Source organism: Hemiscyllium ocellatum, chromosome 47 (assembly GCF_020745735.1).
Source record: "Hemiscyllium ocellatum isolate sHemOce1 chromosome 47, sHemOce1.pat.X.cur, whole genome shotgun sequence".
In the NCBI taxonomy this organism is placed as follows: domain Eukaryota; kingdom Metazoa; phylum Chordata; class Chondrichthyes; order Orectolobiformes; family Hemiscylliidae; genus Hemiscyllium; species Hemiscyllium ocellatum.
Window position 1 is genome coordinate 3,869,666 of NC_083447.1, and position 26,056 is coordinate 3,895,721.

Genomic DNA, 26,056 nt, shown 5'->3' on the forward strand with positions numbered 1-26,056 from the left:
CCAGGAAAGATACTTTGTCTATTTATCCTATCCATGCCCCTCACGATTTTATAAACCTCTATAAGTCTAAGCCTCCGACACTCCAGGGAAAACAGCCCCAACCTATTCAACCTCTTCCTATAGCTCAAATCCTCCAACCCTGGCAGCATCCTTGCAAATCTTTTCTGAATGTTTCAATAACATCCTTCCGATAGGAAGGAGACCAGAATTGCACACAATATTCCAAAAGTGGCCTAACTAATGTCCTGTACAGCCACAACATGACCTCCCAACTCATGCACTCAACACTCTGACCAATAAAGGAAAACATACCAAAGACCTTCTTCACTATCCTATCTCCCTGCAATATCTTGTGCCAAATAGACTGGCAAAGACAGGATTGATCCTGGCTGTATTACCTATCACTCTGTAACAGCCTGGTAAAGCTGACCAGCTTGGGTATAAGGCAGGGAAGATTCAGCACTGCCCACCCAGCAGAAATCAATAGCCCCAGAAGACAACAAAAGGTAGCAGAGAAAGTGGTTAGTTCATTGTGAAATTTCCATAACAATGCACCCAATCCACTATTTGTAATGTTCAATGTGATCAGGATAAAAAATGAGAGAGGGCGTGGAGAGGCAGAGTCAGGGAACAAGTGTATGAATGAGTAAATGTTTTTTGTTGTCCTGTGTGCGCGCCTGTGCAGGAGGGTGTGTGGAGTATGCTGCGGAATTCTCTCTCAATTTGTTCTCACACTACTGGTGAGTTTTAACAGGGTTCAGTGAGCTCAGATTTCATCCACTCACTCCACATGCACAAGCTCCTCAATCACGGGGAACTGAATCAGCCAGCACGCTCACCATTAATACTCCTTAACATGGCATGTAAACTCTTCACTTCCAATATCACAAGCACCACCTAAACCGGCAAGGGGATCCTTGCTGTGCTACTGGGGGGCTGCAGCAGGCGCCTCTCTCTAGAACAGCAGAGAGCAGCTTTTGCTGGGCCTGGCTCAGCCATGCTGTGTTTAATCGGTGACTCATTAACAGACAGCACTCCGACTCGATCCAACAAAACAAAACGGGATTAAAAAGGCCCAACTCTCAGAGAAGGGGCAAGCGCTTACCTTACAAGCCCCCCCCTGTTCTTTGAGATTTTTTATCTTCACGAAGGGACAGGGGTTCTGAATACTTTGCAAGGCAGGATCATTTCCTCATACTGCTTTCAGCCTCCCAGATAAAGAAGTCAATGTTTTCCCTACCGCCACGGGGATTATGTTACATCAGTTTCGTTGGCTCGGTGCTTTAACCACTCCAAACAAGTTTCATGACGTTTACCGAAGGCATGGCTACGCCCCCTGATTCGGCACAAACCGCAGGAGTGTAGTTTCACGCAGAGCTCCGAATCCTTCACACACTCAGAGCCTGAGCTGCTGCAGTCTGCTTTTTCACTCCAGCCTACTACTAAAGCGAGTCTTTTCACTCCTTGCCACCAGAGCCCTGCACAAACCCTGGGAGCTGAAGGAACACCGACCTCTCTCAAAGCCACTGAGCTGCAGATTAATGAGTTCATCTCTCTCCCTCCCCCGCACACCCCACCCCCCTCAAGGAAAACTCCCGTTTGATTTCTTAAATTAGTTCTTCCTGGGCAATGACGAGAAAGTTTAGCAGCTAGCATCCCTACACTGAGCTGCATATAAAATCGCAGCGCTCCGAAAGCTAATAATTCCAAATAAATCTGTTGGGACTATAAGCTGGTGTGTGACTTCTGACCTTGTCCAACACCCGCACCACATGGCAAATAAAATGGGATGCAGGGGGTTATATTTTTGTTTGCAGCATATCTCGAGTATTCAAGTGTTTTGCTTGCAATGGATTTGCCTTAAAGTGCTGGCAAACGGATCCGTTGAGGTCTCCAGCAGTTATGGTGTTGAGGCGACACAGTGGCTCAGTGGTTAACACTGCTGTTTCACGGTCCCAGGTTCAATTCCAGCCTCGGGCAACTGTCTACGTGGAGTTTGCACATTCTCCCCTATGTCTGTGTGGGTTTCCTCAGGGTGCTCCGTTTCCTCCCCCAGTCCAAAGATGTGCAGGCCAGGTGAGTTGGCCATGCTAAATTGCCCATAGGTTAGGTGCGTCATTCAGAGGGAATGGGTCTGGGTGAATTGCTCTTTGGAGGGTTGGTGTGGATTTGTTGGGCCGAAGGGCCTGTTTCCACATTGTTGGGAATCGAATAAAGACGATTAGACTCCCCCCGTGGTTCTGGGTGCTCAAGAAATGGAGAGGCCACAGTTCATTAATACTAATTTGAGACAATTTGCAAAATACAGAAACAAACTATTTTAGCCATGAAAACCATGCTCCACACCAGCCACCTCACATGTTTTTTTTAAAGGAAACACCCAAATAGCTAGTAACAAGCAGTGTCCTTCTCAGAGAGCAATGCTGCGTGATCAAACAGCGAAGAGGAGGCCACGAATTAAATCAAAATAGAGTTGGAAGGGGAACTAAAGCACTCCACTCCCTGCAGTGCCCACTTCTCCCTGAAATTCTCGAGGGTGTTGGTAGACACCTCGTACTCCTTCACACCATTCTTCACTTCACCCTATCAGCATATCCTTCTATTGCAGAGGCTTCTTGTGGCACACTGGTAGTGACCCTACCTCTGAGCCAAGGTTCAAGTCCCAGCTGCTCCAGAGATTGTGCCACACAGCACAGAAACAGACACTTCTCTCTAACTAGTCCATGCCGAACACAATCCCAAACTAAACTAGACCCACCTGCCTGCTCCTGGCCCGTATCCATCCAAACCTTTCCTATTCATGTATCTATCCTAATGTCTTTTAAATGTCATAATTGTACCCATATTCACCACTTCCTCAGCAAGTTCATTCCACTCATGAACCAGCCTCTGTAAAACAAAATATGTCTTTTTTAAATCTCTTTCCTCTCACCTCAAAAAAAGGTGCCCCCTAGTCTTGAAACTCCCCCAGCCTAGAGAAAAGACAACTATCATTAAATCTATCTATACCTCATTATTTTATAAACTTTTATCAGCTCTCAACCTCCTATGGTCCAGTGAAAAACATCCTAGCCTGTCCAGCCTTTCTTTATAACTCACTTTCCCCATCTGGCAACATCCTGGTAAATCTCTTCTGAACCCTCACCAACTTGATAATGTCCTTCCTATAACTGGTTGACCAGAACTGGACACAGTACTCCAGAAGACATCTCGCCAATGTCCTGCACAACCTCAACATGACTTTCCAACTCCTATACTCAAAGGACTGAATAATGAAGGCAAGCATGTCAAATGCCTTTTTAACCACCCTGTCTAGATGTGATGCAAACTTCAAAGAATATGTACCTGCACCCCTAGGTCCCTCTGTTCTACAACATTACCCAAGACCCTACTGTTAATTGTATAAATAACGGTAAAAAAAAATCATCTTTCACAAGGTGGGTTAAACCAAGGCCTGTTCTGGCCGTCAAAGTGGATTTTAAAAAAAATCAATATCAAAAACCACTGCATATTTCAAACAACAGGGCTGTTCTCCCTGATTTTCTCGACAAGAAACCAACTGCTGTTTGTGGGAGCTTGCTGTGTGCAAATGGATTGCCCCATTTCCTCCATTATAACAATAACTATGCTTCAAAAAATTGATTTACTGAGGCTCTGAAAGACAAAATGCAAATGCAAGTTTAGTAGACACAGCCAACATCCCCTAAACTCGCCAATGAAATTATTCAGATAGGAGGTATGGAAAAAATGTCTTGAGGTCAGGACTCAGACATGTTGAGGTAGAGTAGAAACCTTGCTCTGTATCTGCCGTGTTGCAACATTACTGAATGCTTGACCTTGACAACGAATGCTTCACATGAGAGGGCATTAACAAAAATCCAACTGAGCCACGGGTCTGGTGGGCAGCAAGATGCAAGAGAGAACAGCTTTGAGAATGCATCAAAGGTTCAGCCTCAAGTATCTTCTTGTTCTTCAGTCTTCTGGTGTAGTGCTCTCAAATTTTAAATCATTACCAGAGAACTGATCATTAAATTGCGAGGATCGAAAAATTGAAATGTACAAGTCTCATAAATCTGACCCAAGCACGCAGAACATGAGCGCACACAATTAAACTGCTGTCTGCCTCCACTGTCTCCAAGATCACATTATCGTTTGCCTGACAACAGAGTTGAGCACTGACAGCATAAATATTCTTTTGCCTGACAAGAAGCTGGCAAACCGGTGGAAAATATAACAGATGGGAATGAGTATGGGTGCCTACTGCTGAGGGTGAAAGAGAGGAGTTAGCTCACTTCTGTTTTCATTGATACAGCACACTGCAGAAGGACTCGTTTTTAACTGGGAATGAGCAAGAGAAAAAATTAAGGCAGCCTCACTTTACGAATTACTTGGGTTTATCTTTTTCCCCACCTTCAACCCCTTGACAGTGCAGACTTGTATCCAGTTTCATAGGTCCAGATCTACTGCTGCTTTAACCAGGGGTGATTTGCCACATCTACACACAAGTAAGGATTTTCAAAGTTTGGGAGAAGATTTGTAGCTCGGGTGCTCGCTGTTGTGGTTCTGTTCGCCGAGCTAGGAGTTTTTGTTGCAAACGTTTCGTCCCCTTTCTAGGTGACATCCTCAGTGCTTGGGAGCCTCCTGTGAAGTGCTTCTGTCATGTTTCCTTCGGCATTTATAGTGGCTTGTCTCTGCCGCTTCCGGTTGTCAGTTGCTGTCTGCTGCAGTGGCCGGTATATTGGGTCCAGATCGATGTGTTTGTTGATCAACCTGGACCCAATATACCGGCCACTGCAGCGGACAGCAACTGACAACCGGAAGCAGCAGAGACAAGCCACTATAAATGCCAAAGGAAACATGACAGAAGCGCTTCACAGGAGGCTCCCAAGCACTGAGGATGTCACCTAGAAAGGGGACAAAACGTTTGCAACAAAAACTCCCAGCTCGGCGAACAGAACCACAACAAGTAAGGATTGGAAGGCTGTGGTGGTAAGGAATATGGGAAAAATACAACCATAGTTGATCCCACACTAATCCATATCCACAGGAACTCAAACCCTTGCCGAGCAGAGGCCAAGGGTCTCCTGTTGGTACTCGGCTAGTTGGTATAAAACAGATCGCTTGAACTTTAATGGTTTAGTTCACAATGTGGACTGGAGAGATTTAGGGAAGGCAGTGACGTATTGGCAATATCAAGAGAAAGTAAGGACTGCAGATGCTGGAGATCAGAATCAAAAAGTGTGACGCTGGAAAATCATAGCCGGTCAGGCTGCATCCGAGGAACAGGAGAGTTGATGTTTTGAGAATAAGCTCTTCTTCAGGAATGTGGGGGTGCTCAAGGTGGCAGAGACATAAATAGGAGGGGGGGGAAGTGGGCTGGGGTGGGGGGGGGGGGGAAGGTAGCTGGGAATGTGATAGGTAGATGAAGGTGGGGGATGATGGTGATAAGTTGGAGCAGAGAGCTGGGTGGGAAGGAAGATGACAGATAGGACTGTTCAAGAGGGCAGTGCCGAGTTGGAGGGATGGATCTGGGTTAGGTCGGGGGTTGGGGAGATGGGGAAACTGGTGAAATTGACATTGATCCCAGGTGGTTAGAGGGTCCCAAAGCAGAAGATGAGGTGTTGTTCCTCCAGGTGTCAGGTGGCTAGGATTTGGCAGTGGAGGATGCCAGGCACTTGCATGTGCTTGATGGAATGGGAGGGGGAGTTGAAGTGTTTGCCACAAGGCTGTGGGGTTGATTGGTGCACGTGTCTCGGAGATATTCTCTGAAACATTCCATAAGTTGGCATCCTGTCTCCCTAATGTAGAGGAGACCACATCGAGACCAACGGACACAGTAGATGAGGTGCTTGGAGGTGCAGGAAAACCTCTATCGGATGTGGAAGGATGCTTTGGGGCCTTGGATGGAGGTATGGGTGCAGGTTTTACACCTCGTGTGGTAGCAGGGGAAGCTGCTGGGAGTGGGGAAGGGAATAGTCTGCGGAATGTAGAAAGGGGTGGAGAGGAAAATACCTCTCTGGTGGTGTAGTCTGACTGTAGGTGGCAGAAATGGCAGAAGATAATGCATTGTATCTGATTATTGGTGGGGAGGAAGGTGAGGACCATGGGGTTCTATAACCTTGTTGCGGTTGGAGGGTTCGGGTTCAAGGGCAGGGGTGCGAGAAGTTGAGGAAATCCGCTAGAACATGGAATCAATGTCAATTTCACCAGTTTCCCCATCTCCCCTTCCCCAACCTTATTCCAAATCCAACCCACCAACTCAGCACTGCCCTCTTGAACTGTCTACCTGTCCATCTTCCTTCCCTCCTAACTGCTCGACTGTGACCTATCACCATTCCCCCCCAACTTCATCTACCTATCTCATTCCCAGTTACCTTCCCCCCCCAAGCCCCCAGCCCCGCTCCCTTCCCATTTGTCTCTCAGCAACCCCCACATCCCTGATGAAGAACTTATGCTTGAAACATTGACTGTCCTGCTGCTTGGATGCTGTCTGACCAACTGTGCTTTTCCAGCGCCACACTTTTTGACTAATGGCAATATCAATGGCCTAGTAATGTGGGCGGCACGGTGGCACAGTGGTTAGCACTGCTGCCTCACAGCGCCAGAGACCCGGGTTCAATTCCTGACTCAGGCGACTGTCTGTGCGGAGTTTGCACATTCTCCCCGCGTCTGCATGGGTTTCTTCCAGGTGTTCCGGTTTCCTCCCACAGTCCAAAGATGTGCAGGTCAAGTGAATTGGCCATGCTAAATTGCCCGTAGTGTTAGGTAAATGGGTAAATGTAGGCGAATGGGTGGGTTGCGCTTCGGCGGGTCGTTATGGACTTGTTGGGCCGAAGGGCCTGTTTCCACACTGTAAGTAATCTAATCTAATCCAGAAGCACATGCTAATGGTTGAGGGACATGAATTCAAATATGATCACGCCTTTGAATTTAAATTTAGGAACAAAATTTTGAATTAAAAAGCTAGCCTAAATGGTGACCATGTAACCATTGTCAACTGGCATTCAAACCAATCTGGTTCAATAATGTCTTGCAGGGAAGAAAAGCTAGCAGCCTTAGTTGGCTTGGCCTGCATATGATTCCAAACCCACAGCAATAACTCTGAACTGCCCTCTGAAATAGTCCTAGCAAGCCATTCAGATCAAAAAAATTGACAATAATTGCCAGCACAGCAAGCAACACCCACATGATTATTTTAAAAAGTCATATGATTAGTACGGATGCATATCTGATTGTTTACTCATGAACATGAGCAGAAAAGTGGCGCAATAGGGGATTTACACTTAAATACAACTGGAACTGACAGACACAAAATTATACAGTAACGTGGGAAGTATTTTAAAATGCAAGTTACTTCCAAGCACATCATTTTAAATTTGGAATTCAATAATTGGTTCATATGCCAGTTTGCCATTTATATTGCTAAATAAAATGGTAGAGTTCTAGATCTAGATGAAGAGAAACACATTTAGCAGCATAATCAGTAGGAATTGGTTCGGGAGTGCTTGCACCCTGGAATTAAAACTGCTCTGATAATAGGAACCTTATTTTATTTTTTTAAGAATTCATTCACCAGATGTAGACATCTTTGGCCCCTAAAAGTTAAGGGTTAAACACATTGCTATGGGTCTGGATTCACACGTAGGCCAGGCAGGTAAGGATGGCAGTTTCTTTCCCTTAAGAATATTAGGGAACCAGATGGGTTTTCTGACAATGGTTTTACAGTCATTATTAGATCCTTCATTCCACATTCTTTATTGAGTTCAGGTTTCCACCATCTGGCTAGCAGCAGGATTCAAACCCGGGACCTAGAACATTACTTGGGTCTCTGGATGACAGTCCAGCAATGATATCATGAGGAAACTGCCTCCCCTTCAATGAACACTTCCTCAAAAGATTACTTATCTTTAGTTTACTGCAGGTTAAAACTGCAACTGTGGGGAGGAAAACTGATTTGAAACAAAGCTAAGTTACACTAGAGCACCTCACCACTCACTGATACTCAATAATACATCAGGGATTTTAGTTGGATTTTAGTACAGCAGAAGGGCATACAAAAGCAAAATTTTGTGGACGCTGGTAATCTGAAATAAAACAAAATGCTAAGAGAAATTCAACAAGCCACAGTGGCTCAGTGGTTAGTACTGCTGCCTCACAATGCCAGGGACCCAGGTTCGATTCCCATCTTGACTGTATGGAGTTTGCACATTCTCCCAGTGTCTGTGTGGGTTTCCTCCGGGTGCTCCAGTTTCCTCTCAGTCACAAAGATGCGCAGGCCAGGTGAATTGGCCATGCTAAATTGCCCATAGTGCTAGGTGCATTAGTCAAGAGGGAAATGGATCTGGGTGGGTTAGTCTTTGGGGGGTCAGTGTGGACTTGTTGGACCAAATGGCCCGTTTCCACACTGTAGGGAATCTAATCTTAAAAAAAAAGTCTGGAGAAAAAAACAGTTAACGTTTCAAGTTCAGCATGACTCTTCTGTGTAACTGAAAGGAGCTGGAAAATGCTGTTTATTATGCTGTAAAGAGAGGAGTGGCAGAAAATGGAACAGAATGAGTGTACGCTCAGAGCAAAAGACATAAGCAGTGATAATGTTGGTAAAGAGAAGTTAAAGAGATGTAAAATAAGTGCAAATGTTAATTGTGAAATGGAGAAAATGGATCCGTTCTGCCAGCCAGACACAAAGAAGACATCACCAAGAGCTGTAAGAAAATATGAAGCACAAAGGTTATCTTCTGAATTTGTGGAACTCTGAGTCCAAGAGGTGGTGAAGTGTTTAAATGGAAACTGAGACGCTGTTCCTCCAGCTTGCTCTGCACTTTATTGGAACACTAGCAGAGTGAGGATGAAAATATTAGAAGGGAACAAGATGGTTTGTTATAGTTTAATGTACAGTACACCTACTTATAGAGCATCCATATCATAATTCAGATTCAACAAAAACAGAAATTGCTGGAAAAGTTCAGCAGGTCTGGCAGCACATGTAAAGAGAAATCAGAGTTCGCATTTTGGGTTAGGTGACCCTTCCTCAGAATCAGACCCGAAATGTTAACACTGATTTCTCTTCACTGATGCTGCCAGACCTGACGAGCTTTTCCATTGTTTCTGTTCGTGTTTCTGATTTACAGCAGTTCTTTCGGTTTTTATTCAGAATTCACATTATTGATTTTATTCCTTCAAAAGTAGTTAGTATCTGAAGATAGTGATTACTTTATCTCACATATAAATTATATAACACAAGGAGCAAGCGCTGTTTTTACGTCTTGACAGTTGCATGTGAATGGTTTTGATGAATATAAGTAATGAGAACCTGCTTCTAATGGAATACAGAGGGTACAAATTTAAGGTAATTGGCAAAAGAACTAAAGGAGAGATCGGGGAAAATATTTGCTCAGAGTTATGATTTGAAAGCACTTCTGGAAGTAGAGAAAGAAGCAAAATTAATTGGATAAATTTTGAAGGGAGCAATCTGATACGGTTGCGGGGAAACAGTCAGGCAGCAAAGCTAATTGGGTAGCTTTTTAGAAGAGCTGGAATAGACACTGGACCAAATGGCCTTCGTGTTTTGTATCATTCCACGCAAAACTAATGACATATGCCCTATAGAATACTAGCATTGATGCAGTAAGCAAGTTTATGATTAAACTGGTCTACTGTATCATCCCCAATTACAAGTGACCGTTCATGTCACTCCACTGCCCCTGGGATCTCCCCTTCTATGCAAGGCCAACTCTTCAAAGGCATGTTATTCAGTTTGCCCTGTGGCACTCTGCTGTGTTTACGCATTGCTGCTGCTCATTGTCTCACTACAGTGGCTAGATTTCTTTTTGAACAACAGCCTCTCTTGTCTCTCTGCCAGTTGCTCATATTAGATTGGTGGAGCAGGAGACATTTCAGTTTTGCTAATAAGCTGGGAACAAAAATTTTGAATTATTACAGTACTGTATTATAAATTGGAGCAATCTATTTTCTGACCAGCAAAATGTACAAAGAATCTCAGCCCTGTGCCAGTTTCACAAATTATGCTCAATTTTAGATTAACTCCCACTTATTGCAAGTCCACTTCATTCATGGAATATCTCACAAAGATAAAACTTCACTGACAGCACATAGGAAAGAAGAAAAAGGCAGAATTATTCCTCCAGGTGTCTCAAAGTGCTCATTTATCAATGATCTGGCAATGCAAGTTTATTACCAGAACAGTTTACTTCCGATGAATGCTTTGCTTGGACTGGAATTTTCAAACATTTTAGACTCTGCCATCTAAAGGAGAAGGCTACCTTCAGGGAGGAGAGAATATTAAGTTTTAAAAATTTTTCGTAGCTAGGCAAAATATTCTTAAACACACAGGCACCAAGTCCCAAAGGCCAAACAACTCAATGTTTTTGCCTGGTCCTGCCTACAAAATTCTCACATCGCAGTACATGTTATAGCATTTTTTGCATCCTGAAACTGCTTCACAGATAAGAAACTACTTTTTGAAGAGCAGCTGCTTAGTAATTGTGTAAATGTGGCAGCTAATTCCTTACAGCAAAAGGCCGGAAACAGCAATAAAATAAATGATCAGTTAATTAATGTTGGTGGCAGAGGGATATATATTGATCCAGAGCACCAGGACAAATTATCCAACACATCTTCAAAGAGGACCATGAGGTCTTTCACTACAACAGTGGGTCTCACAACACACATTACTAGGAAATTATTCTATTTTCCACCCATCTAGCCCCACCTCTCCAAATTCTCATTTGCCTTAAAGTGATTGTTAAACACACGAAGTGCTGGATGTCAAGAATGCAACTGATAATACCAGCCAGTTCCAGCTGGTTCAGGAAAGTAAGTTTAAAATTAGCATTGCTCCCAGTGTACTCTTCCTGCAGCCCTGTGGGGCTCCTCTCATTGCAATGCTCCCAGTGTACTCTTCCTGCAGCCCTGTGGGGCTCCTCTCATTGCCGCACTTCAAACAGAATGCATCAACTGGAGAAGCTTCACAAAACTGACAGTACTGTATACTCTCGACTGCCTGGTAGTGGATGCATTACGCATTTAAATCAAGAAGAATTAAGCACTGTGCATTGTTAGCAAAATATCAACAACAGTACTCCATCAGCTATCATAGTCACATTACTCTGACAAGTCATATTAAAAAACAATTATAATTTAAATTACTCTTGATGAAACTTAAACTTCTCCTTGTTAATGTGGGGATCCTTGCCATATTTCAGAAACGTGCTGTGGCAGAAATAATAATACATTCATATGCATCAACTGGTGTGTTTTAGGAACACCCAAATCAATTACACCAAGGTTCAGGCATAATTAAGGAGAGGAACACAGCAACATTTGCATACTGTAAAATCACACAAACAAACAACACCAGCCAATTCAATGGTTCTTGAAGAATGTTAAGAACACTGGGAGAATTCACTCTTTGTTCACTACTCTAGAGTCTTCAGAGTCCCCCTAAAGGTAGAAGGTTATCCATTTCAGGTTCTGGCCACATGCAGCACCTCCAACAATGCAGTACAGGTTTTCCCTTTGCACTGCACAAAGGTATGGACCTACATTTTGTACAATAGTCAAGTCAAATTTGTGCTCGGCTCAATAAGGAACTAGGCAATAGATCTGATAAGTCTTGCATTCCATTTCTGGCCTGTAATGAGTTAGGTGAACAGGCTAAGGCTCTTTTGGCTAGAATAACAACTGATTGGATGGAAGCGTTCAAGATCAAGAAGAAATTTGATTGGTCAGAGAAATACTTCCAGTTCCGAAGAATCATACTGAACTCGAAATATTAACTCTGTTTCTCTCCCAACAGATTTCCTGACTCATTGGGTTTCTTCAGCACTTTCTGCTCCTTGTTAGGGATTTATCCAGTTGTGTGGGGATTGGGAAGGATCCACAGCTATGGATTACAAATATAAGATAGTCACTAAAAAAAGCATTTCAGGAGAAAGAACTTTACCCCAGAGAGCGGAATTCAAACAAAAGCAGACAAAGTTGAAGTTTTTTTTGTCTTGAACTCATCAGGTGAAGACACAAGATACAAACTTGTAAAAAGAGCTAGGCAAAAGTGAGGACGGCAGATGCTAGAGTTGAGAATGTGGTACTGGAAAAGCACAGCAGGTCAGGCAGCAGCCGAGGAGCAGGAGATTCGACGTTTTAGGCAAAGGAGCTGCCAATCTATACAAACTGATTAAATGCTGCTGATTGAGAGTGTTCAGACCAGGCAGATAGACTTAAGATTCAGAGTTCATTGTGCTTGCTGCAGCTCCATGCCAATAATGGCCCACCAATCAGAAGCCTGCTCTCATGCAGTATAAATCAGTGCCTCTTTGCTTTATCTTTGTTTCTTGTGTCCTAGTCCTGACAAGTGCACAGCAAAGAGATTCAACTTCTTTTCTCCACTGAGCAATGTTTAAGTTCTGAACTAATGAACAATTACTTAAAATAGAACTCACCACCACGTGAAGTGTCTAAAGTGCACAGCATTACGCATTTAAGATGAATGTAGATAAGTCCATGAGGGAGCAAAGGATGGAAGTATATGTTAAGGCTGTTTTGGAGCATAAATATCAACACAAACCATTTGGGCAAGTGCTACATAAAATGCTAAGTAATTAAACAAATTGTCCCAAAGCTTTTGAAGAAAGTAAGTTTGACTGATAACAAAGGTTACAGTATCATTATGCAATGATGCACATACTATTTAAGATCAATTAGAGCGTCAACATCTAAGGAAAGAATCCAGTGAGCAATACTATACAAAAACTACCGTCATAGGGTGCCAATGTCTGCTTACTTAACTGCTGAAACGGTTAAAACAAAAAAAAGCTTACTCACTGAACCCACGCTTGTTCCTGCTGCTTTTAGATGTATCATATTCATTTAAGACCAGAATGTAATTGGAAAGACGACAAATGTAATTCTTAATTATTTGTATATGCACAAGAAAGCTTTCGGAAGGTGAATAGAGGGAGAGGTTTTGACTCTGAATACTAGCTCACAGTCAAAACTAATGTCCCCAAGTGGAATTCCAGATATCAACTATTTAAGCTCCTCTGGAGCCTTTACCTAACTCAATTCCCCAAACCAATTTACTGCAGCTTTACTTAATAATTATCCCAACCAACCCACAGACAAATTAAAAGGGAGAAAATTGCTGACAGCATGGAGGGCCAAATGTAGTTTGATAACACTGAGCCACGTCACAGAGACAGGACAAAACACTCTCTTCCCCCTATTCTCTTGTGATGGGATCAGCACAAAATAAAATGTGTGGGTGGTAAAGAAAAGGAAACTACAGCTATATTCATACCTATATCAGCTAAAGGAGGATGAATAGTTTACTCCTGTTCCTAATATATATGTTTACACATTATGGGCTTACTCATCCCATTAACAATACAACGGATGCAAAATGTTAAGAACTAATGTTCTTGAAAAGCCCTGAACAGCTAAAACAAAACCCAGATATATTAAACATACAACTTTAAAAGCATAATGCAAGTGAAATAAATTTCAATCTCAAGTGCAATGCATACAATTTTACTGAAATCTAAAAATCATCCTTTCAAAGAACTGGCATGACTTATCCATCCATTTCTGTTTTTAAACAGTAAGCCAGTAATTCCAAGGTTAGCTATGTAGTTTCAGAGGTAAGTATTATAATTCATTTCCAGTGGATCACTTGGTAACAAGTACAGTACAGATGCAGGATTACCCAAAGCCTCACATTGTCAACAAACCTTCCCCAACATAGCTGTGCAGAGATAGATCTCTGAAAACTCTGCAATAGCTACAGTTTATGGTAGTGTTGTTAAAATATAAGGTACATGTTTAATGCAGTTCTGAATATTATAAATGTTCCCAGGCTGGTTAGTAGCAGCCTGGGAACAGAACTTGTCTAGAAACCCAGGTTTAAAATCTTCATAAATTTCCAATCCAGTGACACTCAGTGGAAGAAACAAGCCCTAAACAATCACAAGGTCATTAAAGAAGGAATTCCACACCGTAGAAGGCATAGTTTGCCTCTAACCAGCTTAATAATAAAATGTTGCAGAAAATAACTTAAGTATCCTTGTTGGACTAGTCTCCCAAGCTTAGTGGTTCAAGATTGAGCTGATGTTTTTGGACTTAGAGTTCAGTACAAAACCAGCTGGAATTATCTGCCAACTACCCAAGATAAACAAAGCCAGCACCCTCACTGCTGACATATGCCTGTAGTTTAACATTTTAAATCTTAAAATTAGAATGAAATAATTCTAAGTTTTTAATCTTTCTTCTTACATGTTGATTGTGAAATTGCATCTATTTTCTCATTTCTTCACAGTATCTAATCCCCAATTTCTCTTCAAAATAAAACCTAAGCCTGTTCGTACAGGGTGCACTGACAAGTGGGGTTGGCTTGAGAGCCCCTTAAAAAGTGGCAGACAGTACCCCATTCCCAAACTTTCCAATTTTCAGGAGTGCCTTATAAGGGATTGAGCTGGTTCAGGTCAAGACTCTCACTCTCCACTCACTGATCGGCCAGCACCAATGCACAGATTGATATGACCAACTCCTCTTGAATTTTCATGAAGTTGGGCCTGATTTTTAAAGGCTTGTGGTTCAAGGCAGGAGAGGTGACCTGAACCAAGCATGTGGAACCTTCAAAAGGCAAGTTTAAAACATGCTCATGATCCCTTGCCTCAGCACATTCCTGGTGAGGGGCTTTTGCTCAAAATGTCGATTTTCCTGCTCCTCAGATGCTGCCTGACCTAGTGTGCTTTTCCAGCACCACACTAATCTAAACTCTGGTTTCCAGCATCTGCAGTCCTCACTTTCACCTCGGTACACGGATGCCCAGCCAGCCCCCAAAACAAGCTCCACAGCTATGCCTCTCTTCCCAGGATTCTAATCTGAGCTCTCCACTGGGAATACATAATAAGGCTTAACTGAGAGACCCGAAATCCATTATTATAGTCATTGAGACGTACAACATGGAAACAGACCCTTTGTTCCAACTCATCCATGCCCAGCAAGTTCCCCAACTTAGGTGCATTAGTCAGGGGGAATGTAGAGCAGTAGGGTGGGGGAGTGGGCCTGGGTAGGATATTCTTCAGAGGGTCGGGGTGAACTTCTTGGGCTGAATGACCTGTTTCCATACTGCAGGGATTCTATGATAATCCCATTTGCCTGTATTTGCCCCATATCGTTCCAAAGTTTTCCCATTCACATTCCTGTCTTTTAAATGTTGTAACTGTACCTGCAGCCACCATTTACTCAACTTATGAACCACCCTGTGTGTGAAAACGTTGCTCCTCAAGTACCTTTTAAATATTTCTCCTCTCACCTTAAAAATATGCCCCGCAGTTTGAACTCCCTCACCCTAGGGAGAAGACCTTTGCTATTCACCTCAAATTTTATAACCTCAAAAGGTCACCCCTCAACCTTCTACACTCCAGTGAAAAGTGTCTTAGCCTATCCAGCCTCTCCTTATAACTCAAACCCTCCAGTCTCAGCAACATCCAAGTAAATCTTTTCTGAATCCTCTTCAGTTTAATAATATCCTTCTTACAGCTGACCAAAACTGTAAACAGTACTCCAAAAGTGGCTTCACTAACATCTTGCACAACCTCAACATGACGTCCCAGCTCTTATACTCAGTGATCTGAGCAAACTTGCTAAACACCTTCTTAACCACCCTGTCTACTTGTGACACAACTTTCAAGAACTATGGACCTGAACCCTTAGGTATCTCTGTTCAAAACACCACTCAGGGCCCTACCTTTAACTATACATTCTCCCTGTATCTGTGTGGGTTTCCTCCAGGTGCTCCGGTTTCCTCCCACAGTCCAAAGATGTGCAGGTCAGGTGAATTGGCCATGCTAAATTGCCCGTAGTGTTAGGTAAGGGGTAAATGTAGGGGTATGGGTGGGTTGCGCTCCGGCGGGTCGGTGTGGACTTGTTGGGCCGAAGGGCCTGTTTCCACACTAAAGTAATCTAAAAAAAAGTCCTGCTTGTTCATTTTACGAAAACGCAATTCCTCACGTTTATGCAAATTAGCACTGCTGCCTCACAGCACCAGGGACCCAGGTTTGATTCCAGCCTCAGTGCAACTATCAGAGTAGATTTTGTACATTCTCCCCGTACCTATGTGGATGTCCTCCGGGTGCTCTGGTTTCCTCCCACAGTCCAAAGATGTGCAGGTTAGGTGAATTGGCGATGCTAAATTACCCATAGGGATGTGTAGGTTAAGTGCATTGGTCAGGGGTAAATATAGGGTAGGGGAATGGGCCTGGGTGGGTTACTGATTGGAGGGTCGGTGTGGACTTGTTGGGCTGAAAGGCCTGTTTCCACACTGTAAGGATTCTATGATGACATCACATTCTAAACTCCATCTGCCATTCCTCAGCCTATTAGCACAATTGATCAAGATCTCTTTATAAGCTTAGATAACCTTCTTCACTGTCCAATATATCACCAATTCTAAAAACGTCCTGATAAATGGAAGTATTCTTATACTAGATTATACAATGAAAATTAATTTCGATGGGGATGGGTCTGGGGGAAGAGACAAGAAGGTGGGAGGATTTACTAATTAAGACCAATTCAAACAAGTTGGGAGAATCAGCTAGTGAGAGACAACTGTCAATAAACAAGCATATGGCAGTGTACAAAGTTGATTAAGTAAAATCCTGGATTAATTATTCACTGTTTTAATGATGCCCAAATTCTGAAGATTGCTAGTGACAGCCACACATTCCGAAATTATTTCATTCATTCCTTTTAATATCCCCTTGTTTAATCCAGTGTCAATTTCTTGATTACACATCCTATGAAGATACACAGGATTTATTTTTAAACATTAAGGATGCAATATAATAGCCAGGTCCTCTCTGCCTGGAATAAAGCGTTTTAGTGAAGGGTTGGCGAGTACAGTGCATTCTATACATTTACGATACAACCAACTGGGTGCACTCAATGAATGAGATCTGGATCCATTGAAATGCAGAGAAGGAGAAACGAAACATGTTTCAGATTCAGTCTCATGGCAATTAAAATGCTGTGAGGTTTTTCAAATTCGCCAACTGAATCACCACTCATTTATTTAACACCTGGTGAAAGACTATATTCAAAATTCATAAAAAATAAAACTCCAGTAACAGCTGTCAGGAAAAACTACCCTGAACGAAGTGCCAATTTAAAACCCATCATATGCAGATTACATACATGGAAATAGTTTTTTTAAAACTGGAAATTGATGTTTGTTCCTCTCCCATAAAGGAATTAGGAATCCAAATTCAACTAAATTTTTTGTTAGTAATGGTTTACACAGTACATGACCCTTTGTCTCTGATTCTATGCATTTAAGATGTTTAGAATTCTTAATAAACCTGTTCAATGACACTGAAATAACGTTTTGAGTGAAGCTGACTTTGTTATGTGTGAATAAGGAAGGGTGCTTGAATGAAGGCACAAAGACAGGACTGTGTACACTAGATACTATTATTCTCACCAGGGTGATGGTTATCTTTAGACATTTTGAAAAACTAGTCGATAGATGCTGAATAAAAAGAGCAAGGTCTCTGGGCTGACTGTCCACGAGGTTGGGGAAGAAAGGTAATAAGAGGAACCAAAACTTCAGAAATCGTTACAGCTCAGAATGTTTCCCTTGCCACAGCATTGGAGGTTCATTCTAAAGTCTCACTATTAAAAGGATAGACACCTACCAAATGGAGTCTTCTACATTCCTGAAGTGATATAACGTTTTCATATGACAAATGACTATAGACCAATTGGATCAGTTAGCTCAGTTGCTGGTTTGCAATGCAGAGTGATGCCAACACTATGGGTTCAAATCCTACAGTTACTATGAAGGTCTCTCTCATCCTTCTTGCAACCAAAGCGTGGTGACCCCCAGGTTAAATCAGTCATCACTTTGCAGGACTGCAGGACAATATTTGATGTAAAATATAACACAAGTAATAATGAGATGAACGAACTGGTGTTACAACACTGGGCATGGGACTTGTCCCATCCAGGAGTCCCTCAGAAGGGCATGAGAAGCCAAAGTGAGGGCTGGGACCCTCGTGGGGTGGCAAGCAGAAACTTTGGGTCATTCAGAGACAGAAATAATTTTCCCTTTTTATAGGTCTTCGCCAGCCATTCCCACAGCTCTCCCATCCCATCAAAGGAGGTACAATGATGTTTAAGCTATGAAGTGGGGTTACAGTGGGTAAACATTTAGGAAGCCCTGGTGTGAAGGATGCAGAATTGTGATTTATACTTATTCAAATTTTTTTTTGGATGTTTGCATTTTTAACTAGAAGCATGTACTCTATATATGAAAAGGGTTTAATCATTAACTAGTAGGTATGTTGTAGCTGCTAGAGGAAGTGGAGGAGGCTGGTACAATTGCAACATTCAAAAGGCATTTGGATGGGTATATGAATAGGAAGGGTTTGGAGGGATATGGACCGGGTGCTGGCAGGTGGGACTAGATTGTATTGGGACAACTGGTCTGCATGGACAGGCTGGACCGAAGGATCTGTTTCCGTGCTGTACATCTCTACGAATCTATGACTCTAAAACACAGTTTTAGAGAGAGACTTCCTGGAAAGTAATGAGGTCGTTCATATTGGGAGAGTTTATGAACAAAGTAAACAGAGTCATGATTGTGCTTTCAAATTCAGTTTTCTGGAATTTATTGGATGTGGAAGAAACCCATATATTGGAAGAATCCTTTTTAGTTTCAGGAAGCTGGCAGAAGTCCTAGCTGAAGCAGTATGTGTAAAACAGTTACTCAGGAGAAAGGGAGGCAGTTTTAGGACTGTGAAGTAACCTCTTTTGTCAGTGTAAAGAGTTTAGTTTGAAAGTTCCAAACACTAAAGGGGTTATTTGAAGGTAAGAAAGTATAAGATCAATTCTATGAAGCCTCCATGAAGAGGCTATCAAGATTTTTATGATGGGAAAGTGAAACCACAGTTAAATTAAGTCCAATGGATTTCAGGAGAAGGAAATTCTCTCTGGTGTGGGTACTGTTGTTGAGATTAATGGAATAGTAATTTACCATGTGTTTGTGAATTTTAAAATATATATGTAAATAGTTTATTATGTTGCATCTTCATTCCTTTTGTGTAATAAACCAAAACTACAACATTTTGTACTTGCATTTCAGTGAAAGATAACCTTGGTAAAACAAAAACATATATCCATCCAGATTTCAATGCAGGTCACATCTTGTCCAGTAATAACATCAGGTGGAATCATAACAGAATGATTCCAAGAATGAATGATAAGGTATCAGAACACGTACGATAATCATTGGTAGGGATGATATTAACACTAAGGTCACTATTATCAGACTAATTAGTATTATGATTCCAATTTAATCATCTAAGAAAATACTTAATAGGATTTAGCCTCCATTATTTCAAATTGCTACTCTATTTACTGTCCTGCATCAGCTCGTATTCCCATCATTCCAACCCATGGTCTGAAATGTGAACACTGTTTTTCTCTTTAGCGGCTGCACAGCCTGTGGATTATACCCGGTGTTTTCTGCCTTTCCCTCCAACCATGTTACACGACTCAAAATGTCCTTTCCAAACACAATGCAATTTTGGACAGACAAAATCTATCCAAGTGCTGAGTGTTTTGAACTATTTAAATACACAAGATCTTGCAGTTTAGCTGTAGCCCTAATGACAACAATATGATGTCTCAATGTTGAAACATGAAAAATGCTAAAACTTCAGTCATCGCTAAGACAAATAGCAGATTAACACATTTGGGATGAATTCTATTAATGCACATACATGTCAGTTTTCTGTCTAGAAATCCCCATGCTGAGGACCAGAGTAAATCAGTGCAACAGATAAGCTTAAATGTTTGCAGCCATCTAACATTACAGATGCCACTCTTTTGCCAACTTTTTTCAGTACACAGAGAATTCATTGGATATAGCAAGGGCTGTGGGCTATGACAACATCTCAGCTGTAGCTCCAAAGAATTGAGCTCCAGAATCAGCCTCACTCTTAGCCAAGTTCTTTCAGTGCAGTTACCTGCAGTGCATAGACTGCAGCAGTGCAAGAAAGCTGCTTAGCACTTTTTCAAAGAGCAATTATGGTTGGTCAACTTTTGACCTTACCAACTTCCAAGTGCCAAGTCAAATATTGAAGGATGTACTCTCATTTCCAATATTTTCTCTCCTTCGAGTTTTGGATATCCAGTGAAAAGACTTTTTTAAATCAGTTGCAAAGTTAACAAAATAAGTTTAAATGCTCAATGCATAATTTTACTTCAAGGCTGCTGAAATTACCCAGGTTTAAGATGTCTTCTAACAGTACGTTGAATCTGATATTATTGCTTGTGTTTCTGGGCAAAGAAAGGATAATTGCAACAGTTCAAATCTCAAATTACGAATATAGTTGGCAAAGTTTGAGAAGTACGATGTTATGAGTTCTCTCAACTTTTGTATACTTTTTAAATAAACAAGCAAATACACCAAATATAATGTTAAAAATCACACAACACCAGGTTATAGTCCAACAAGTTTATTTGAAAGTACAAGCTTGTCCACTCCAGTCCAACACCGGCACCAAATATATCATGACCAAATATATTAACAGCATTCTTTTCTGTTTTTGAGATATGGGTGGCTCTGATGAAGCCTACATTACTGCCCATTCAGAGGTGCCTTGAGAAAGGCTGGCCTCCCTTTGGAACTTGCTTGTCCTACGAAGCAAGTGTCCAAAGAATTACAGGACGTAGATTCAGCGTGCAAAGTTAAGTCTCACTACATGGTTTCTGCACAAAGATGAATGCTGGCTGGACTGAGGCAACACTGCACTATTGGATGTGCCATCTTCCTGATGATACATTTAGTAGAGCCCTGTCTATCTGCTAGGATGGATGTAAAAGATCTCGTGGAACTATTTTGAAGAACAGGACAGTTAACCTCAGCATCCTGACCGATTCTCCCACAATTCTCCCACAATTAACAGCACAAAAAATAATTCTCTAATCATTACTACATTGGCATTTGTGAGTGTTTGTGGGAGAAAGCAGGAACAGGTACTGAGTTGGATGATCAGCCAAGATGTTTGAATGACAGAGTGAGCTCAAAGGGCTGAATGACCGGGTCATGCTCCATTTCCTATGTTTCTATGTACACATTTTGGAGGTCAGGTTTTCTAGATTGCAACAGTGGCTATACTTCCGAAAGTACCGCATTGTCTGTAAGGTACTTTGAAACAACTGGTGCTTGTAAGAAGAGCTATATAAATTCAAACCTTTTACTACAATCAGATAAATGGCAATCAGGCAAGTAACAAGTGCAAACAAGTCAAATAGCATTTTGCAAGACCTGGAAATCTCTTTGAATGCAATAGCAAAACGTTCACAATGTCAAATCTTGACTGGAGAGAAAATATCCCTGAGCAGAAGGCTAAACGGTTATCACCAACTGAGATGCAAAGAGAAAGATCAAGTTTGAGATTCCTTATGATGTATTGATTTGAATAAGTAGGAAAACAAGGGCTAGCAGGAGTGAATAGTATGGATATATTTAAATGGAAGCTAGATAAACATGAGAGCTACGGTGAGGGGGAAAAAAGCTCAAATTGCACTCCACAAAATAATGCTTAGCTTGTGTATATTTCTGGATCACTAATTTTCTAGATTGGTAATACACAATAATTTTTGACCTTGAAGAGGCTGCAAACACTGTTAGAATGCCATTTGCATTCCCAAAGCCTCACATTTCACAAATAATCTTTTTACAGCAGCTCCAAAGGGGGGTCACCAAGTTTACCCAGTGAGTAACTGAGCTACATAATCCAAGGGGGTCTCAGGTTAGAAACCTTGCCAGTCTTGGACCTGTTGGTTTTCTGCCATCTGTCTTCAGTGGCACTCACTCAGGGAAGGACAAAAAGCCAGCTATTAACCAATGATTATCACTATGTGTGTAGCTCTTAGGTCTGGATTAGTCTTTCAAGGATAGTACACTTGTCTTGAAGTCAAACTGATAATGTGTATAGGGTTAAATTCTGAGTTTTGTGAAACAAGAGGTTCAACTGAGCATGACTCAGAACAGGTAAGAACTTGCAGTTAACAATGGGGTGTTGGAGTCAAGGGTAATGGGTTAACAAGGTGGAAAAACATTTGTCATGTAGAGCCATTTAACAATATTGGCAGCAGTTAGTAAGTAAGCTCAGTTTAAAAAGGTGAAAAGTATTCATTACGAGAAGCCAGTTAAGGTTAAGAACATTCCTTGTGTAACAGCAGATGGCTTAATCTTTACTATTGACACTCACTGATTGTAATGGTCACCCAATTAATATGTATGTTGCCTTATTTGGATGCTCCTCCCTGTAAAATGACTATATAATTCATTAAGATACTGCTGTTCAAGAAAGAAGACTAAGAACTCATGTCCCTGAGTACATGGGCAATTGTTCTCTCTCCCTCCAGGGCCCAGAATAAAGATGAAGGAGGTAAAACTATACTATGTCTCTGATCATTTTGCTTTGACTGAGGGGGAAAATGGGACGATAAAATGGTTGAGCTTTTGAATCCCATGCTTGAAGCACAAAGTCAGGGTTCATACTTCCAGTGAAGTGGACTACACCACTGTGGGGGAGTCATTTTATAGATGAAAGAAACCAAGACTGCATCAGCCATCTCTAGTGGATGTAAATTAAACCGTGGCACTACTTTGATACAGCAGTGTGTACGGGCTGAAATTTACCCTGGTATCAAAACACAAATAAATCATTTCATTGCTGTTCATTGGGGCTTACTCTAAGTGCAAAAACAACTACATTTCAAAGTTCTTCCTTGATAAAGCACTTTGGGATATTCTGAGATTGCAAAAGATATTACATAAATGCAAGTTCACTCTTTCCTTGGTCTGTGATGCTGTGCTGTCCTCTCTCTGCCATCAATGAGTTAAAATGGCCTTCAGTGACTGGTAATCTAGCAGCAGTGGCCACTTGGAGGAGGTACTAAAGGGTAAGTCAGTGGACCTCAACAAAAGCCTGTACTTCCAGACAGACAAAAATAGGAGAAAAAGGCAAAATGGATAAAAAGAAAACTTTAAATTATCCTGAATCCAGATTTTGGTCCTTGGGTCTAGAAAGCAACAGTCATATCCTGTGAATGAATAAAAATCGATTGTATTGATTTACTTTTGCAAGGGTGGACAGCACACTAGCCTGGGGCAATGATGCTGGTTCAGCCATGCTCACTACCTTATGGAATTGATCACTGTAGGAGCCCAAGTGGCCCCGTACACCAGAGACCAAACATTACACTTGGATGTGACTATAGCAGACTTCATTGTTATTAAAATGTCCTTTTGGCGATCGTTTAAAAGCTTTCTTGAATTAGCTCGTCACACGCAACCCAAAAGGAAATACAGGGGAGCACTAAATGACAAAATGCATAGGATGCATAATACACATGTCCCTTCCACTGCCACCCTCCAAGAAAAGATAAAGGTAAAGATGATGACAGCATCAAGAGAGAGATGTTCAAGGGTAGGTGGAGGTGGTGCGATTAGGATGGCAGCTTGAGAGTAAATGACTTAAGGAGCAGCTATCTAAGAAGTTGGAATTAGAGTAACAAGAAACCAAGAGGAAAGTAAGGCTGGAAAAGGTACAGAGGTAAAAATGGAAGAACTTAAACAAGGGAAAGTTTAAAATTCAATACATCATTGGGTTGGGTGAGCAACGTAGGTTGGCAAAATACACACTTAAACAATCCTTTTTCTCAAACTTTCTAGTGCTCAAATGACTGGATGAACTTTGGACTGGAAAAATGTCAGTGCTGACATCAGATATCCCGAGAGAATAACATGACCCAGAAGCATGCTGCAAGGGGAAATGGAAAGCTGCCGAGCTCACATGTCACAAGTCTACACTCGGCTCTGGTCGTGCCCTAATGTACAGAATTTTCTCAAAAAACACCAAAGTCCACTCCCTTCAGAGTTTGCAGCTGAAAACAAATTAGCCTCTTCGGTGCTCTCAGCCATGAGCTCTGAAATATAGCCCACACGTACAACTGAAAATAATCCATCATGCTGCCAAATGCCAAGCCCGCAAAGACATCAAAGAGCTTGGGACCGTCTCCTTCACTTAAGAACAGGCACATAAAATACTTCAAATTCCAAATGGGCGATTTTGGAACCTGGAGAACTTCCAGTCCAGGAAAAATATTTAAATTCTGCTTTTATTTTAAAGAACAAGTAAACAGCAAATTTTCTAAACTCATCCGCATGTCAGAGAGTGCCCCTTGCTGAGTTTTACATGCTTGTCAACTGTTAATGGTGTATGGGTCTGCAAAGCAGATCACCTTCAAGAGCTCCAAATAGAGGTGCCCCCACATAACTGCGGGTGAAACGTCCCAAAACCTATCACAGATGTCTGAGATTACAGATAGTAGTGAACTTTATCATATAAATGAGAAACTTACTCCCCGGAATTAACTCTGGAATGTTCCGTGTAATATTTTCGAGTCACAGTAAACAGCAGTTAACTGCAACCAGTGAAACCAAATCAGTGGATTCGGGGGTTCTACTGTAAACATTCTCCACATGTGAGACTCAATTGCAGTCAAGACGACTATTCGTTTTGAAAAACTTCTTTGGCAATCAGGGCATGTGATATTAGTTGGATTTATGATTAGTGACTAAAGTGGTCTCAGTCATTCCTACACATAATTCTTGTAAGGATTTAAATAAGCAGGTGGCTGTGCACCTGTCATTACAAAGACACAAGCTAACTGCGCAGCATGTCACAGCAGCCAGGTGAAAGGATTAGTAGCTAACCTTAAACTAGACAATGGAACAAACACATTAGCATTAATGCAATGCCTTTCAGGTCCTCAGGACTGTCAAAAGATTCTTTTTAAAACATAGTCAATGAAGGAAAACACGTTCTTCAATTTATACATGGTATGGCATCACCAACGGCAATATGAAAATTATAGGTAATATACATTCATTGGCCTTTTTTTTCTGAAAAGGACAAATGTTGAGCCAAGTAACTGGGAGAACTCCTCTCCCTTGAAGTATCACATTGCATGTTATATCTACTCAAGTCAACAGACTGGGATCTCAGTTCAACAGATGAAACAGCATTTTTGACAGTGCAGGATTGCCTGATGATAAACTGAAGCCTAGATTATGAGCTCAACTCACCGAACAGGGTTCAAACCTAAAATTTATACAATCCCTACAGTGTGGAAGTAGGCCATTTGGCTTATCAAGTCCACATTTCCAAAGAGCATCCCACCCCATGTAGTCTTGCATATCCCATAGCTAATCCACCCATACATCCCTGGAAACTCTGCAATTTAGCACATCCCACCCACATAATCTGCACATCTTTGGACTGAGAGAGGAAACCCACGCAAACACAGGGAGAAGGTGCAAACTCAAAACAGATAGTTGTCAGAGGGTGGATTTAACATGGGTCCCTGACAATGAGAGGCAGCAGTGCTAACCACTGATTAACCATGCCAACTTGAAGAGAAAACTATTCACTGAATTAACACAAGTAGATTTGTTATTTCTTTTTAAAAGTTCATGACATGGACCACTTTGACTGAATTTAGTGCCCTACTCCAGTTATTTCCATAAGAATTAAGATAAATATACCATTGGCACCCTCAAACCCGATTGACCATTCATAGCTAATCTATGCCCTCGATTCCACTTTAACGATGGAGCTCACAAAAATAGTGAACAAATAGAAAACACTGATAAAGACAATTTTCTAAAATGGGTTAACACTATTCATTTGATCTAGAGGGTTTTAAAGATTATATTGAAAGAATGAAACACTCAATTGTGCAACGTGAGGAAAGCAGCAAAGCAATACAATTATATTTAAAAGGCATCTGGATGAATATTTGAATAGGAAGGCTTTTCAGGGATAGGGGTCAAGTGCTAGAAAATGGGACCAGATTAGTTTAGGATATCTGGTTAGAATGGATGAGTTGGACCAAAGGGTCTGTTTCTATGCTGTACATCTCTGACTCTGACTCTAAATAATATTGTTTTTCAGAACTG

General features: G+C 41.6%; 1 protein-coding gene across 2 annotated transcripts in view; it reads right to left on the minus strand.

Annotated features, from left to right (window-relative positions):
- The window catches only part of pak4 (p21 protein (Cdc42/Rac)-activated kinase 4), a 136,165-nt gene that overhangs the window by 74,843 nt on the left and 35,266 nt on the right, over positions 1-26,056 (minus strand). The window contains exon 1 of one of the 2 annotated variants that reach the window (XM_060855975.1): positions 1,106-1,262. The exons of the other annotated variant lie outside the window; for it this stretch is intronic. The gene's annotated coding sequence lies outside the window, so the exon portion shown is untranslated. Of the gene's footprint in view, positions 1-1,105; positions 1,263-26,056 lie in introns of those variants that run through there. 2 annotated transcript variants of the gene reach the window in all.